Below are 17,270 nucleotides of genomic sequence, written 5' to 3'. Positions count from 1 at the left end.
TTTATTTTGAGGCTGTGCCCTCTAGTTCCAGTTTCCTTTCTAAGTGGAAAGAATCTCTCCACCTCTACCCTATCCAGCCCCTTCATTATCTTATAGGTCTCTATAAGATCCCCCCTCAGCCTTCTAAATTCCAATGAGTACAAACCCAATCTGCTCAGTCTCTCCTCATAATCAACACCCCTCATCTCTGGTATCAACCTGGTGAACCTTCTCTGCACTCCCTCCAAGGCCAATATATCCTTCCGCAAATAAGGGGACCAATACTGCACACAGTATTCCAGCTGCGGCCTCACCAATGCCCTATACAGATGCAGCAAGACATCTCTGCTTTTATATTCTATCCCCCTTGCGATATAGGCCAACATCCCATTTGCCTTCTTGATCACCTGTTGCACCTGCAGACTGGGTTTTTGCGTCTCATGCACAAGGACCCCCAGGTCCTTCTGCACAGCAGCATGTTGTAATTTCTTTCCATTTAGATAATAATCCAATTTGCTATTATTTCTTCCAAAGTGAATAACCTCGCATTTGTTAACGTTATACTCCATCTGCCAGATCCTCACCCACTCACTCAGCCTATCCAAATCTCTCTGCAGACCTTCTGCGCCCTCCACACGATTCACTTTTCCACTTATCTTTGTGTCGTCTGCAAACTTTGTTACCCTACACTCAGTCCCCTCCTCCAGATCGTCTATATAAATGGTAAATAGTTGAGGCCCCAGTACCGATCCCTGCGGCACGCCACTAGTTACCATCCGCCAACCAGAAAAGCACCCATTTATTCCGACTCTCTGCTTCCTGTCAGATAGCCAATCCCCAATCCACGCTAACACCCTACCCCCAACTCCGTGTGACCCAATCTTCTTCAGCAACCTTTTGTGAGGCACCTTATCAAACGCCTTTTGGAAATCCAAAAACACCGCATCCACCGGTTCCCCTCCGTCAACCGCACTAGTCACATCTTCATAAAAATCCAACAAGTTCGTCAAGCACGACTTCCCCCTCATGAATCCCTGCTGCGTCTGCTTAATCGAACCATTCTTATCCAGATGGCCTGCTATTTCTTCTTTAATGATGGAGTAAGAGTTTTAACAACACCAGGTTAAAGTCCAACAGGACTTTATTTGGGAGCAAATGCCATTAGCTTTCGGAGCGCTGCTCCTTCGTCAGATGGAGTGGAAATCTGCTCTCAAACAGGGCACAGAGACACAAAATCAAGTTACAGAATATTGATTAGAATGTGAATCTCTACAGCCAACCGGGTCTTAAAGATACAGACAATGTGAGTGGACGGAACATTAAGCACAGGTTAAAGAGAATAACCTGGTGGTTAACCTTAAGGAATAACCTTAACTTGTGGACTACACTTATCTTTATCCATCAGTACCTTAAGCTTACTGAATTGCTTACTGTTCCCAAACTGCTCCCCTACTTAAATTTTGACCACCTGGTTATTAATAATCTCTTTAACCTGTGCTTAATGCTCCGTCCACTCACATTGTCTGTATCTTTAAGACCTGGTTGGCTGTAGAGATTCGCATTCTAATCAGTATTCTGTAACTTGATTTTGTGTCTCTGTGCCCTGTTTGCGAGCAGATATCCACTCTATCCGACGAAGGAGCAGCGCTCCGAAAGCGAATGGTATTTGCTCCCAAATAAACCTGTTAGACTTTAACCTGGTGTTGTTAAAACTCTTACTGTGTTTACCCCAGTCCAACGCTGGCATCTCCACATCATGACCTCCCCTGTAGCCAGTGAGGATACAAAGTTTTCTCTCAAGGCCCCAGCAATTTCCTCCCTTGCCTCTCTCAGTATTCTGGGGTATATCCCTTCAGGCCCCGGGGACTTGTCTACCTTAATGTTTCTCAGAAATCCCAATACCTTCTCCTTTTTGATCTCAACATGACTCAAACTATCTACACACACTTTTCCAGACTCATCATCTACCAAGTCCTTCTCTTTGGTGAATACTGACGCAAAGTACTCATTTAATACCTCGCCCGTTTCCTCTGGCTCCATGCAGAGATTCCCTCCACTGTCCTTGAGTAGGCCAATCCTCTCCCTGGTTACCCTCTTGCTCTTTATATATGTATAAAAAGACTTGGGATTTTCCTTCATCCTGCTGGCCATTGCTTTTTTGTGACCCCTTTTAGCCCTCCTTACTCCTTTCTTAAGTTTATTTCTCCTTCCCTGTATTCCACACTTGCTTTGTGTATTCACAGCCTCCTAGCCTTGATAAATGCTTCCTTTTTCTCTTTGATTAGGCTCACAATATCTCTCATTATCCAAGGTTCCCAAAACTTGCCATATTTATTCTTCTTCCTTACAGGAATGTGCTGGCCCTGAATACCTGTCAACTTACACTTGAAAGCCTCCCACATGCCAGATGTTGATTTGCCCTCAAACATCTGCCCCAATCTACATTCTTCAGTTCCTGCCTAATATTATTGTAATTAGCCTTCCCCCAATTTAGCACCTTAACTTGTGGACTACACTTATCTTTATCCATCAGTACCTTAAGCTTACTGAATTGCTTACTGTTCCCAAACTGCTCCCCTACTGAAATTCTGACCACCTGGCCGGGCTCATTTCCCCAATGCCAGGTCCAGTATGGCCCCTTCCCTGGTTGGACTATCTACATACTGTTTCAAGAAACCCTCCTGGATGCCCCTTACAAACTCTGCCCCATCCACGCCCCTAGCACTAAGTGAGTCCCAGTCAATATAGAGGAGGTTAAAATCTCCCACCACAACAACCCTGTTACTTTTACGTCTTTCCAAAATCAGTGCAGAGAAAATTCAGCCCTATGATCCCGAAATTCCGATTGCAGCTCAGGAGCAAGTATGGTAAAGAGCCTGTTGTACTAAGTCTCTGCTGATTCCACCTGGCTCTCTACACGTGACACCTCCTCCCATCAGCTTACAAGGAAAGTGATATTAGTCAGTGACCCCAGGGGTGAAAGCAGGCGGCAGGGATTCCCTACTTTCTGGGATCCCCCTGTGCAAACTCAGTCAGATTCTGGTGCATTACCGGAAGCCAATATGCTGAATGGGATGTGTTGTTCCCCCTTCCAGTTGGGCACAAGGGGGCTCCACCCGGGTGAGGGGAGGGGGGGGTTGCAAAGGGAGCGCATTAGACCCTTAAGATAAGTCATCTAAAAAGAACATTGATTGCCCTCCTTGCATAGGGCTTAAAGGGAGACAATGGATTGTTAAGGAAGGAATGGGAAAACTTTATCCACCAATGGTTTTGAAATTTTTGGCAACCTGACAAATGGAGATGCACACATTGTGGCACACATTCCCAATGCCCCCATGTACATTAATTAACATCCTGGTGAATGACATGTCACCATATCATAATAACTGCCAAATATACATCTTGGGTACAGATTGTACTTTAGAGCTCAGGAAAAGAAGACAAAGATTTGCGCATCGAAGGGTAAAGCAAGCTAAAATGGTTGCCCTGAAAAGCTGGTATAAAATGATGCCCCTTAAGTTAGGGAAGAGAAAGTTTAAAAACAAGGATAGAGAAGGAAAGGCTGAAAAAAGAAAGCACTGGAAGAGCATGAATTGTTCAGGGTCACAATGTTTATATATAAATGTGCAAAATATTAGTGAGGAGATGAATTAGAACCAAGGGACATTGTCACAGCTGGGTAAGGAGGAGCAAACTAGTTCCCCTTTAGTTTATTTAATTTAGTTTATTAATTTAATTTATTGTCCCTGTCAATGCATTTCCTATCCAAAACTATTTGCTTTTTAATAAAGAGCCAATGAAACCAGGTTTTCTTGAGTCAAAGGAAAGGTAGTTTATTAGTTACCAAACGCAAGAGCAAAATAATAAAAGAAGCATCAGCACACGTACGCACACTCACGTACGCAGACACACACACATGTGTGTGCGCACATATACACACATGTGCGCACACACACACACACATCTCAGAAATAAGAAACGTGAGAGTCCAAATAAAATTTAAAAGAGTATACAAATATACAATTAGGTCCTTTGCTTGTCTTTGAGGTGTAGATTGTTGAACACTGTGGCCACTTGTAGTTAGTTGGTTTCCTTTCAGATCCTGGAGATGAATTGAAGTTCAGGTAACTGCAGTTTGTTGGAGATAATCTTATTTTAAGAGAGAGAGAGAGAGAGAGGTGTTCCTTACTGCTGCCTACAGCTATCTTTTCTAGATATCTACAATCCGTGTGTCTGGTTTGGCAATGCCAATTCTTCGACCTCCTGTCTGCATAATCCATGAAAGGAATTAAATTAAAATGCCTTGCTGTCATTGTTGTCGAACACTTAATCACATTTTTTTATCTTTCACCTCAGAAACTTTGACATCTTTCAAGATAGTAGAAACCAACAAGAGATGGGGTTATTTCATCTACAACTGGGGGTTTTGAGTGTCTGTTGTGTGTATCTGGCTGGTTAACAGTTCCCATCATCTTGACAGCATTACTTTTGATTAAAGTACAGTACTTCGTATTTTAATGCCTTTCTTTCAAGTATCCCTTCTTGACACTACACCCTCCGCATTGGCATACTTCAAGTGAAGGGAAGCACTGGGAAAACACATTGAAGGCAACTGTATTGTAAGCGACTAATGAAAAATTGAATCCTTGCTGACAATTCTTTTGTTCTAATTCTCATGAGGGAAAAATTAGGTTGTTGGATGATACTCCTATAGAAAGTGTTGAAGCGGACTATTGCACCGGGTAAGGGGAAATGAAGCAGAGGAAGTTACAGAGCATAACAAGAGTGAAGGGCAGTGTGATTAATTTTAGATTACTCCCACAAAGTGTATCAAATGGTCTCCTATTGTACAGTAATGTAATATGGTTTCATGGTCCATTAAGAATGATGTACAACTGGGCTCAATGGGGAGAATTGGCTTGGAGAGCAAGCACATGTGGAAAGGACACATGGATTGGCAGTAAAAGATTATTAAATCTTGTAAGATGACTGCAGCAGACTAGAAGTTTATGTAGTTGGCAAGGTTACTCCTTTGTTCTTGGCTTTATCTTTTCATTCAGCTGCTTCCTCTCTTTTGCGAGCTCCATCAATCTATGATATTGTCAAATGGGTGTTGGCAGATCAGCAGCCCATTTTTGTATCCTACTCGATTTTTATTTAAGGAGAATTTCATTTCCATTTGAAACATGGATACAGTGAAGGAAAGGATAAAAAGACAGATTTGTGGCAAACTGATACTCTTTAAGTTGGCGAGATCAGTTGCTAGCGCTCTGCTCCAGGTATACTGGAATCATGTCTGCTTTCCAGTTTTTGGAATGTCTTGGAAAAAAGGCACAGCAAAGCTGTGAGAAAGGTTAAAAAGATGGCAGGACCATATAGGTTGGCAGAGAGAGCAGGTAATTGGCAAATGCAGTTCATAGAACATAGAACAGTACAGCACAGAACAGGCCCTTTGGCCCACGATGTTGTGCCGAGCTTTATCTGAAACCAAGATCAAGCTATCCCACTCCCTATCATCCTGGTGTGCTCCATGTGCCTATCCAACAACCGCTTAAATGTTCCTAAAGTGTCTGACTCCACTATCACTGCAGGCAGTCCATTCCACACCCCAACCACTCTCTGCATAAAGAACCTACCTCTGATATCCTTCCTATATCTCCCACCATGAACCCTATAGTTATGCCCCCTTGTAATACCTCCATCCACCCGAGGAAATAGTCTTTCACTGTCAAGAAGTGTGAAGTAGAATACTCTGAAAAAGGAAGTGAAGTGATTAGAGTATTAGGAGAAAGAACAAAGAACAATATAGCACAGGAACAGACTCTTCGGCCCTCCAGGCCTGCGCCACTCATGTGCCCAACTAGATCATTCGTTTGTATCCCTCTATTTCCAGTCTGTTCATGTGGCTATCTAGATAAGTCTTAAACAATTCCAGCGTGTCTGCCTCAATCACCTTGCTTGGGAGTACATTCCAGGCCCCCACCACCCTCTGTGTAAAATACGTCCCCCTGACATCTGTGTTGAACCGTGCCCCCCTCACCTTGAACCTGTTCATCACCTCCGACCTGGGAAAAGACATTAGTCCAAATCTAGTGGAGTCCTTCCTTAAAGTTTCACATTGGGGTATGGGGATGTCCTCAGGGCCCAATTGTAATTTTAACTGGTGGACTTGGTGGGAAAGCCACTTTGGCCCTTATGTCAACAAGCAAAGTGGTATTAGGGCCCGAGGAGACCTATATCAGACAGGGTTTCTTTTCTAACAATTTTTTTTGTGTGGGGCCGGGTGAAACAGAGGTTTACCTCTGGATCCAGCGGGGAAAGTTTAGGCCTTCCCCATTAGGAATTTTACCTCCACCTTCCCCACCATCCCCCCTGCACCTCTGACCCCCAACAATTTCCTGAAAATGAAAACTCGGTGAGATTACAGCATAAGAGCAAAGAGGCAATGTTGGAGCTGTACAGAGCTTTGGTTAGGCCATAGGAGTGCTGTGTGCAGTTCTGGTCACCTCAATATAAGAAGGATATGATAGCACTAGAGGGGGTACAGAGGATGTTCACCAGGATGTTGCCTGGAATTGAGCTTTGAGCTATTAGGGGAGACTAGATAGGCCTTGGTTGAGTGGCTAATCACAAGGGGTCATAGTTATAGGGTGGGGGCAAGAGATTCAGAGGGGATTTGAGAAAAACATTTTTTATACAGAGAGTGGTGGGGATCTGGAATGCACTGCCTGGGAAGGTAGTAGAGACTGGAAACCTTACAACCTTTAAAAAGTATTTGGATGAGCTCTTGAAATATCATAACATTCAAGGATATGAAAAAACTGCAGGAAAATGGGATTAGCCCACCTTTAGTGGTAAATATTGTCGGTGCAGACTCGATGGGCCGAAGGGCCTTTTTTGTACTATCTGACTCTATGATTACATGCTGTCAGTCGGTAGCCTGTGGGTTGCACACATTTCCACCACTTCCTGAAAATTTCCGAGGGGCCCATGGATTTTTAAAAGCCAAGGCCTCTTGAGCAGTGGCTAAGTCAGCTCACCATACATAGAATCATAGAATCACTACGGTGCTGCTACCCTTCAACTCAAAGTTAATATTGGGGCCCACAAGCTGTGAAATACCTCGACAGAAAGAAAACTCCAAATCATTTGGAAAGAACGAATGAAACCTTTCTGTTGCGGGTTCCTAACACATGCAATGATAAGCTGCTGTAATACCTGTGATTATTATCCCCACAGCTCCAGCAGTAACAGATGGATAATCACTTGGGCGATTGCCTTTTCCGAGCCATTATGCACATGATCATATAAAGCGCAGTTGCATAATCTCATGAAAAATTGATTGCCCAAAACATTACTGAGCAACAAAAGCAGCAAAGTGTTATGACTGTGCAACTTGTGACAGGTTAACTAAACAACACATCTCATGCTTGATTTACTGCTTTTCAATTCTGATGTGATTGTCACCGGAGAAAATTGCATGTTTCAGAGCGCTTAATTGTTCAAAGTGCATTCGCTGTTTGAGGATAATGGACTTGCGCGTCCTGAGTTTAGCTTACAAGAAGATGCTAAGCAGAACCTGGGGTTAGAGATCTGATCATACTGCACACATTTTACAGGAGTAAAATGGACACCTAAGGGTCCAACATGGCCGAAGGTGCACCTGCGCAATCCCACGCCTGAAGTGTGCCACCAGAGTTTAGCACTGGGTTGCCCACTGGTATCCAAAAGGGTCGCAGGATATTTCAGGGAGATCACTGCAATATTTAACTAAGGGTCCAATGGTTGTTGTAAGACATTTTTGAAGAATTGGACTGGCCCAGCATCCAACTTGTCACATGAAAAATTTGCCCAGTAAATTTTGTGGTCAGGAGTTAGCACAGAGCCTGCAGGAATGTTGTGTAAATGGTTTATCTGAACAGTTTAGTTGATGGATTGTACTCTTGGGCTGATAGTTAGGAATCATAGAATCCCTACAGCACAGAAGGAGGCCATTCGGCCTAATCAAGTCTGCAATGACACTTACCGCCATTTATTTATCCCGCTAATCCTCTTGGGACAATGAGGGGCAGTTTAGCATGGCCAATCCACCTAATCTGCACATCTATTGACTATGGGTGTAAACCGGAGCACCCAGGCGAAACCCAACCAGACACGGGAAGAACATGCAAACTTCACACAGACGGTCACACAAGGCTGGAACTGAACCTGGGTCCCTGGCGATGTGAGGCAGCAGTGTTAACCATTATGCCGCTGTGGCTCCTTCTTAATTCTTGGACCTTTTGTACAAGTGAATTCTGCATTCTGTGAACAAGAATCTACTTTGCAAACAGTTTATTCAAGGCCTGGGTGGTCTGGATAGGTTTATCTTTGGGGCTAAAAAGGGGAGGGAGCAGCTAAAGAAGACAGGAGTAGGCAGACACAGCTGGGAGTAAAGGGCAGAGGACTGCGTGGGAGACTCTGGCCACAGCAGACCTTCAGGAAGCATTTCTCTGACAAAAACTTTACTGAGGAGCAATGTGACAGCTGTGTGTGTTTATAAATGAGATGTGGCGGAGCTATGTCACTTGCTGCTGCCAGAATTTGGTTTGGACAGCACTACCTATGGTTGTCAAGATCACTGTTGTCCTTGCAAGTAAATGTCTGCAGTGGGCAACATCAGTGAGAACGTGTAGTTTCCTTAACACTGCTGTATCAGGGAGGCAACCAAGATACTCTACCCCAACAGGGACACTGAGTTCACATTCCCCATGGATAGAGCAAAACAGCATAAGAAATGGCCAGACTGCACCACAGACTACACCCACATTGCACATGCATGCGGGTTCTCCATCAGCAACCTTGCATCAATAGAAAGAAATGCTACTCCCTGAATCTGCAACTTCTTAGCAACTGCAGGGTCAGCCCAGTGCTCAGTTTCCTTGCAGTGATTACAATGCATTCATCCTATTTCAGGTCTTCTGTGCCATATTTATTCCAACCAGGCTATCAGGTTACACATAGGTTGGCTGACAGTCAACAAGAAATAAATCCTATGGATATGTCTCAAGTCAGGAACCAGGGCATCAATGCAGAAATACCCACAGTGAGAACTGTGCCATCAGCAGAAATATAATTAAGCCAACTCATGGTACTTTTTCACTTGTTTTCTTTCGTAGAAGACGCCTCAAGATTATGAAGGGAATTGTGAAAATGAATCCAAGCAAATTATTTAATCTGGCAAAGATTTCATTGTAAGAAGTCTCACAACACCAGGTTAAAGTCCAACAGGTTTATTTGGTAGCAAATACCATCAGCTTTCGGAAGGAGTAGCGCTCCGAAAGCTTATGGCATTTGCTATCAAATAAACCTGTTGGACTTTAACCTGGTGTTGTGGGACTTCTTACTGTGTTCACCCCAGTCCAACGCTGGCATCTCCACATAACGATTTCATTAGCAGGATGCACTAATTGAACATTAAAAGAGGAAGGAGAAAACTTCACCAGAACCTTTTCACCAAAAGAGTAACAGAGCTATGGAATAACTTATTCATGGGTGGTCCTTGGAACAGCATGGTGGCACAGTGGTTAGCATTACTGCCTCACAGCTCCAGGGACCCAGGTTTGATTCCGGCCTTGGCTGACTGTCTGTGTGGAGTTTGCACATTCTCCCCGTATCAGCGTGGGTTTTCTCCGCATGCTCCGGTTTCTTCCCATACTCCAAAGATGTTCAGGTTAGGTGGATTGGCTAAATTGCCCCTTAGTGTCAGTGGGCTGAGTAAGGTAAATACATGGGGTTATGGGGATAGAGCCTAGGTGGGATTGTTGCCGGTGCAGGTTTGATGGGCTGAATGGCCTCTTTCTGCACTGAAGGGATTCTATGATCCTATGAGTATGGTTGAATAAATTTAAGAGGCTATTTGATACATTTTTGCTGTGAAAGAGGATTGAACCTGCACAGTACAGCTAGGGAGGGGATAATCCATACGAAAGATCACTGAGAATCTATTCACTTGACAGTATATCTGCTGTGAAAGGCTGCAGCGAGCTGGACAAGACACTGCACTATTACTGATGATCACTCCCATTTTGTCCTAGTTTTGAATGTTAAATGACTTCATATCAGTTACTGTAGCACAGCCGTTAAGTTTTGTTACATACTTTGATTGAAATACTTCTCCAATGAGTTAATCCAAAGTTTCATGCATCGTCAGATCATATGATAAAGTATTATATCCCCAAGTAACATAAATCGTTACATTGTTCAGAAAAATCTAAGCTGCACAGATGTTAAGCAAAGGATACGCGGCAATGAAAAGCATATGATATGGAAAATTGAATGAGTAATTAGAGTAATGTTGTGTAGCTCAGAGGCTCACAAGTATCACTGACTGAAGGGGTGGGAGAGGCAGGAATCCTCATCGCATTTAAAAAACGCTTGGACCTGCACTTGAGATACCGTGACCTACAGGTCTGCAAGACAAGAGCTGGAAGCTGGGCTCCACCCCAAAGCTTGCCGAGGGCATCCCCTCTCCTCGGAACAGAGCGCACAAGGCCAACTGAGTTCCCTGCCTTCCCAGGCTAGCAACTTCTACTGGTGGGGATCCAGTGCACTGCAGGGATTGCCCCAGAGCAGGAAAGGCCCTGCTCTGAAGCTGGAGGTCACGCTCGTCTTCCCCTCCCAATCTTCATGGACAGACGACTTTCTCCAGTGGGCATCTGAATTTCGGGGCCCGCTGAGGTCAGCAGTAGAGGCAGGTAGGGCCTGAACTCATCCCACCCATGTGTTCCTGAACTCATTCCCTGCGACAGCCATTTTTGCCGAGGTGTTTCAGGGATGGCAAGGCTGCCTGCCCTCACAAGGCAGGCAGCCAATGAGGTTCACCGAGAGCCTTGCTGAAGGCATTTAAAGGGATGAGGCTGACTGGGATTTTCCAATGGGACTCCAGTTTGCTGACGTGACAATTGCAGTTTAACTCACCCAGCATCAGGCCTGGGGCAGTTCTCCAGGCCAACGGGCCCACCATGCCTGCCAGGGTAGTGGTGGAACTAAAGCTTGCCCTGTAGAGGGACTCCCTTCACACAGTGGCAGCCGAGATGCTGAATCTGTGTTGTATTTAAAGATTTAAAAATTTTAGCCTGAGAGCCATGTTGAAGTGCTGATTCGGATACCTCACTTATTGCAGGAACTTTTCTGAAGCCGGAAAGCTTCCGATTATCCCTCTGGCTTCCAGAGATCACCTACCGTCCTCAATGTTGACAGGGAGCCGGTATCAATGTGGTAAACCACTGTTAGCTTATTACCTGTATATGTGACATGCCTGTACACATCCCTGCCGGCCCTACCCAAGACTCCTCCCCCCCCCGCTGGTCCAGGTATAAAGGCGACTGCTCCCCACCCCACTGCCTCAGTCTGGACCAGTTCATCGGCATAGGTGTGCTCCAAGTCTTTTGCTAATAAAAGCCTATTTGTTCTTGCATACAAACTAGTCTTTGCTCGATTGATGGTGCATCAATTCATACAAATTAAAAAGGTGCCTCTTTGAAAATCCCAACGTTTAACTGTTTGTCGCTTGGGCTGGTTAAGACTCTGGAATAGTCACGACTCCTGTTTCCTCACTACCCCCCACAAACAAACAAAAGTTCAAATCCTGAACTGTGCATTTAAGACCACCAACCAAGATCATGGTGGCCTTAAGACCCAAGAGTTCACAATGCTGTACTGGCAATTTTAAAAATATATTTATTTTATAATATTATATATATATATTTTAAATATATACATTCAAGGCAATGGGCCAAGTGCTGGAAAGTGAGATTAGGGTAGATTTAGTGTAGGTTTTTTGGTGCAGACTCGATGGGCTGAAGGGCCTCTTCTGAACTGTATGACTGTATGGGAGTGACTCTCCCATTCCACGGTGCTAAATGTTTAGTGCAGTGAGCTGGGATATTCCAGCGGCACCCAATGCACGGGATCCATGCTGTGTGTCCTGGCCTGCTGGTGTCTCCCAGTGCGGGATTTCCGGTGGTATCAACTCAGCGCCGGTAATCGGTGGGGAGGCGCATAAATTATGGTAATCTTCATTACCATGTATTTTAAGCCCTATTAGCAGGCCCGAGACTGAAGTCTCCAGGCCCGCTAGCCTCTCACCCCCCGCTCCGAGTATTTCACTTCAGCAGAGTTTACAGTAGCTCCTCACTTTCTGGGAACTAGCAGCCTGACCACGCTGGAGTGGAGGTAGGCAATCGGGGCACACCAGAGGGTTGGGTGGCATGGAAATGGCACCCCCGGGGCATTGATCCCTTAGCAGTGCCAGCCTGTGCCCCCTGTCACTGCCCAAGGGGCAAACTGTCAATGCCCAGGGGCCACCAATGCCCGATGGGCAGTGCCAAGGGGGTGAGGCATATAGGGGGCGGGACCTAGGATGAGTTCTGATGGGGGCAGGACCTGGTGGGGGAAATCAGTGGGGGTAGGGGGTCCCGCTGCCACTCTGATTTGGGATCAGTGGGGAGGGAGGGAGGCCAGTGATCGGGGCTGGCCAACAGGGTGGGGGTAGCGGGGGGCAGGCATCAGCCAGCTGGGGGGGCTCGGGACTGCCGGTGTAGGGGGAGATTGGGGTGGGGAGCAAGAGATCATGTTGTGGGAGGTGGGGGGAGTGGTTGAGGCTGGTTTGGACATGCATGGGGGGGCCAACGATCAGACCGTGGGTGTGAGGAGAGTCAATGTTGCGGGGGTCACGGGGTTGGCCAGTGATCGAGCTGGCCAGCAATCAGGAGGCCAGCAGTGCGGGGCCACTGCACATGCCCCGATCTCGACACCGACAGGTTGGCGCATGGGCAGTGGCCCACTCAACACTGTGCTGCCGGCCTCTCCAGCGGGATTCTCAGTGTGATTCACGCTCGGGCACTCCGCAGTGCACAGAGTGCGGGAGATACATTTTGAAATCCCCGCTGAAAAAACCAGCAGGATTTACTCAGTTTTTACGCAAATTCGATGGTTAAATTTTATTTGGGAGGATCCCGCCCTATATCTTTATTGTAAATTTTTCCATTTTATACAAATAGCGCAACAAACAATCAAAGATTAGTACAACACTGATCAGCAAGATCATTCTCAAACAAACACATGCAGGAAAAGAGACAAATAAAGAAAATTACCAACATGGTTCAAATTATTAATCGCATCCAGCACCTCCCACCACACAAGTAAAAAAAGGTTTTACCAAAGGATGGGGGCTATCAGGACAAAGCCCAGAAATTTAAGATAAGGATCCCAAACTTTGCAGAATGTATCTGATTTAGCTCGAAGTAAACAAGTCACAAACTCCATTGATATTTCTTCCAGAATGATTTGTGCCAATTCTGAATTAAGGGAAGTTTATCACTAATCCATGAGCAAAGAATATTCTTCCGTGCTGCAAATGTTAGGATATTGTGCAGCCTTTTCCCATTTGCATTACCGATCTTTTTATCTGGGAGATCTGGTATCAGATGCAAGGAATTAAACACTGAGACCCTATCAATGATCCTCTCAAGCTCTTTAAGAACATTAAACTGATAGTCTTTAATTTTGACGTAGGACCCAAAACAATGCAAGTAATCCATCACAGCCACCTTGCGGTGTTGGCATAATGAGGATATGGCGGCCACAAGCTTGGAGTAATATGCAAATGGTGCCATAGCTTAAACTGAGTTTATTTTGTTCTATTACAAACTGAAATTTTGTTAGCATATCCCAAATATCACCCAATGTCTCCTCGTCAATATTCACTGCAAGGTCTCTCTCCCAAGATGATTTGATTTGATTTAATTTATTATTGTCACATGTATTGGTATACAATGGAAAGTATTATTTCTTGCGCACTATACAGACAAATATATATAGGGAAGGAAAGGAGAGGGTGCAGAATGTATTGTTTCCGTCATAGCTAGGGTGTAGAGAAGGATAAACTTAATGCAAGATCACAGTGTGTCCAATGTATTAGCAAAGATCTAGAACATGCAGTGTCATAAAATTTATTAACTGAATGCCTAGGCTCCACAGGAAGTAGGATTTCTTCCACTGGGGAAATCTTATCAAGAATAAAATCCCTTAGTTGCAAAAATCTTTAAAAAGAGTGCTTCGGAAATCAAACTGTTGACACAACTGCTAGAAAGATAACAGAGCAGCGCCATCAAACAGATATTGGAAACATGGTCCGTAAGACCTGGCAGGAAATCTGTAGAAGTATTTTCATTACAATATTGCTCTGTTCCCCATGAATGGGGAGGCAAGAGATGAAAAATCAGCCACTACCTGTATGATGTTATCAATTACTCAATCCTATGAATCTCTAATTCCCTTTGTTCATGGAGAGGAACTCCACAAAGAAAAGCAGAGTGGACTTCAGAATAGAAAATGGAAGATGAACTGGGAGTGAGAGAGCAACAGGCCACAAGAAGGACAGCTGGGTGCAGGAGAAGAATGATCTGATGTATAAGAATAAAGAGCAGCTGTGAATAAAGTGGTCCTTTCTCAGGTTGCGTGAGGGAATTGGGGCATGTGTTAGCATTCTGAAATAGCTCCAATAGTTGCAACGGGACCTATAAACCACTGGTCCAAATTTCACAGATGTGGTACAATTTTTTTTAAACAAATTCTTCTGTAAGGTGACACAGTAATTATGTTATTCATGCTACATCATTATGTGTGATGGTCTGTTTTCTATCAATAACTCACTTTAAACCAAATTGCACGGTGACTTCTCCTAAATATTGAACATCTTGAAGTACTTTATGAATTTGCCATCCATTCATATTAACTGACTGTGGGAAATGCTTAATCAGTATTTCCTATGGATGATTAATACAACCAGTATTAATCTGCTATTTCAATGTCTCAATTTAATGGGTCTATTTTTCCAATAAACTGTCATGAATTCCCATTTCTTATCCGCAGGCAAGATATATAGAAACACAAGATACATAGATTTTCCCAAGGATCTTTTCTAAACTTATCTTTCAAGGCCTCCTCACATTTCCTTTCATGACCTGCATTAACCTGAGGCGGCAGCATAGTGGTATTGTCACTGGACTAGTAACCCAGAGACCCTGGGTAATCCCAGCAATCCAGAGGACCTGGATTTGAATCCCACAAAGCAGATGGTGAAATATGAATTCAATAAAAATCTGGAATTAAAAGACTAATGACGACCGTGAAACCATTGTCGATTGTAAAAACCCATCTGGTTCACTAATGTTCTTTGGGGATAGAAATCTGTCATCCTCACCTGATCAGGCCTACATGTGACTCCAGATCCAAAGCAGAGCGGTTAACTCTTAGATGCCCACAGAAATGGCCAAGCGAGCCACTCAGTTCAAGGGCAATTTGGGGATGGGCAATAAATCGCCCAGCCAGCGGTGCTCACATCCCATTAGTTATTTTTTTGTTTAAAAGCTGCAGCAACTTCACTGCTCAAGCCTGAGTTAAAATGCCTTTGAGGCACGACTGACATCATTGAACCCAAAGAGACCTTTATGTCCACTTAGAAGGAGAGGCAGGAGCAACATTCCTTCAATGTTTCTGTGAAGTTCTCATGCATGTTTTCAACCTATCAAACCTGAAATGATGGGCCCTTTAGGTTAGCAATATGCACCAGTTTTCTTTCCCTTTGCTTAAAACAATTACAAAAATGTAGCAACATGCAGCACAGAAGGAGGCCATTTGGCCCACTGTGCCTGTGATGGCCCTTTGAATGAGCAGGTCAATTAGCTCAACAACTCCCCTCTTTTTCATAGCTCTGCAATTATTTTACCTCTTGAGTACTTAAGTAATTGAAGGAACTATTTATTAAAGGGCTTTCCCTCCTGTGAGGAAAGATCACAGGAAAGTCTGAGAGCGCAGGAGAAAGTCTTCAAGATTGAATTACTAACTGATAATACTTGAGAATACTTGAGCCTTATCCTCATGGGAACAGATGGCCATCAAGGGAATTTGTTGAAAAAGAGTAATGTTCCGAAAATAAAGGCAGGAATTTCAGAGGGATAATACAGTTTCCCTTCCTAACAGCATTGTGCTTATTCCAGGTGGACTGCAATGGTTCAAGAAGGTAACTCGATCCCTTTGTCAAGGGCAATTACAGATGGGCAAAAAATCCTGGCCTAACCAGTCGTGCCCACATCCCATGAATGAATTAAATGAAATAGAATGAATAGGAGGCGAACCTGCAAGATTCAGATGGAAAATAAAACAGTGGATGAGGTAGGAATCAGCTCAATCCTGGGAAAAAGGCTCCTGAAAGATTTGGTGCTGGGATTCAAAGAGTTTGGGCTATGCCAAACTATTGCAGATTCTGAGAAAAATTGGCTTCCCAATCCAGAATATATTCGTCAGGCTTAACCAGAACTAAGCTGGTGATTCTTGATGAATTCTGTTAATTAGGGCACCATTTCCTAATCATCCAATATGATTTTTATTGTGGAAAAGTAGCACCAAGCTTAAAATTTATGTAAAGGGACTATGTGATTGATTGCCAGTATTAAGTGAGGCATGCTGACATTAAACCATTAATGCCACTGTTGTTACTGGAGTTTTCAGGGCATTTTCATTCAGTGTTTCACTATATACTCACATGTATACATAAAGGATGGCAAAACTGAAATGTAAGTGATCATTTATCACAGCGCAACAAAACATTGTATTTCCTTAGCAATGTTTTAATATTATGGCATTTCTTCAAAATGCATACCAGAATGAAAACATTGATTCAGAAGGGAATCATAATTTAATTTTTAATGTGCCATCACTAGCATAGCAACTAAATCCTGCTGAATAGCTATTTTGTTACTAACTATATTCTCCATAGTACAATGAACCTGCAGTAGTTTGAAGAGGCTCAAATTCTACATTTTTTTGGTCTGGCATGTAGAAATTATCCAATTCTGCGCTGCCCTATGAAATATAATTGTTGATACGATAGGTGTAATGATGCATACTTACCAACTTTGTCAGGAACACAAAGGGTATTTATTAATAAGAAAAACTGTACAGAGACTGGCAGCCTTCTAGTTGCCCTGAAACAGCCCACCAGCTGCCCCGCTCCCTACATGTCTTCTACATGCCTTCTTAATGTGTTCTGCCTAAGAAAGAGCTCCATCCCTTGGGGTGATTACCCACTCTCGGCCCCAAATGGCCCCTCAAGCCAGGTGACCCTCTCCTGTTCCTCAGAGGGACAATCACCACAGTCACCACACTAGTGTACATTATACAATAGCCAGAGCCTTGCTTAATGTGATAACAGGTTACAAGTGGGACATTGAGGAACTGAATTTACA

This window comes from Mustelus asterias, chromosome 10 (assembly GCF_964213995.1).
Source record: "Mustelus asterias chromosome 10, sMusAst1.hap1.1, whole genome shotgun sequence".
Taxonomy (NCBI): Eukaryota; Metazoa; Chordata; class Chondrichthyes; order Carcharhiniformes; family Triakidae; genus Mustelus; species Mustelus asterias.
The sequence above is the reverse complement of the archived record's forward strand: the minus strand, read 5'-3'. Positions refer to the sequence as shown.